Raw genomic sequence first — 1,835 nt, 5'->3', positions numbered from 1 at the left:
TTTGTCTTCAGCTTATCTTAGCCTTGGAGTGTTCTTGCTACCCATCTGTCAGGATGGGTGCATTTCTTCTCCTCCTTATCTTCTTTGTGCCCTAGGCTTAAAAGGGACTCTTCAGACATTCATTAATTGGTTTACTGACTGGTAACTTACATTTGGCACCTTGTTGCTTACATAAACAGTTAACTCTTCTCCCACCTCTATGCCATTCTCTCACCATTCACCCTTTTACACACACTCATACATAAAGTTTATGCAGAGTTCATTCACTTATGTCAAGCAGAAGGATACAAAATGGAGTTTTCAAGTTGCTTACAGGACAAGACTAACATGGTTATATTTTACTATTATTACACTCTATGTTAACATCAGCTACATTAGTTCAGTTCATGCTACAGCTCTCCACTTGGTGTTCTGGCATTACCTGGCTTCTCACTCAGCCATCTGGCTGTTTTGGATCCCAGGGTGAATGCCTCTCTCTCCAAGCCAGGATCCAAGAGTTATGCATCGTGACACTCTGTGTTAGAACAACCTATATCCCTTTGTATAATGGCTCCTAGCCTCCTTGGGATTCAATTTCCCCATCAGTCAAATGAAGATGATAATGCTGTTTAACTCACTTGGGGTTGTCAGGCTTAATTAACTAATGCTAAAATAGCACTGCTACCGTAGGAACACCAGCACTGCTACCGTAGGAACCCTGGTGTAACCCCAGTGGAATTGCTTCTAACGTAAGCAAGGGGAGGCCTATGTCCTGCCAATAGCAGTTATCACTGGCCTTCTCATCCACCCAGACACATATGACTTGGAAAACTTCTGCTTCTACTGTTCAGTAAACAACCAAAGCAAAGGTAATAAAAAAATAGGCTTTAAATGATAAATATTGTCCCAGCTGTTAGCACCACCACACAACTATAAGTCCTATAAGTGACAGTGAGTCTCCCAAGCTTCCAAACTGTCACAGCATGGAGTGCAAATGTCTCATTTTCTATTCCAAGTATCAGAAATTCAAATCAGCCCAGGTGGCCCATATGTCAGGGGAGGTTAGACCTGGACTACTGAATCACAGGGCCTCATACCACATGGGAATCAGGCCTGGATTCTGGATCCCAAGACACCACAGCTCAGGGAAGTCCAAGTCTTGAGAAAAGGTCCAGACCTATCTCTGGCATTTTCTTTGAAAACTTTTTTTGTGTATGCTGCTTCCATGGCTGAAATGTTCCATGTTGGTGTTGCCTAAATAAAGTGGCTTGCTGCTGTTTTATCATTCATACCCCTCAGGCCATGATTCACTGACCTCACTGAATTTAGGGGAAGGCTAAATAGACACACACCTGAATTCCACAGCTGGCCCCTATCTCCTGAGCCAGTTCCAGGTCCCTAGTTTCACAGCCATGACGGTGTAAGTATCAGTCAGGATGGGGGTCAAGGGAGAATTGGGTCCTTTTTCAAAATAATTTTTGCAGTTTGCTTCAACTGTAATAAGAAAAACAGATTCTAGTGTTTGTAGCATTTGATGTCACCCTCCCTAACTGCAACCTGCGGGGAAGGAGCCAAGATGAAATCAGTGGGAGTTTGGCTCAATAGGAAAGACAGAGCAAAAGCTAAGGAAGATGCTCAAGATGAGCATGGCTTTGACAGCAGTGTGGCAGCATTTGTCTCCTCTGGGCAGCAATTTGGCTGTGAGTAACAGACACAGAGGGTTGCAGAAAAGCAGAAGATTCAAACAAAGGGCAAGAATCAGAGTAGCTCTTATATCTCTGCTTGCCACTGCTCCCCTCCAGATGGGGAAGGCACACGCTGACTCTGAGAGCCGTGCTGCTTCCCAAACTGGATCT

Source organism: Gavialis gangeticus, unplaced genomic scaffold (assembly GCF_001723915.1).
Source record: "Gavialis gangeticus isolate Ggan-Ray unplaced genomic scaffold, GavGan_comp1, whole genome shotgun sequence".
Classification (NCBI taxonomy): Eukaryota; Metazoa; Chordata; order Crocodylia; family Gavialidae; genus Gavialis; species Gavialis gangeticus.
The sequence above is the reverse complement of the archived record's forward strand: the minus strand, read 5'-3'. Positions refer to the sequence as shown.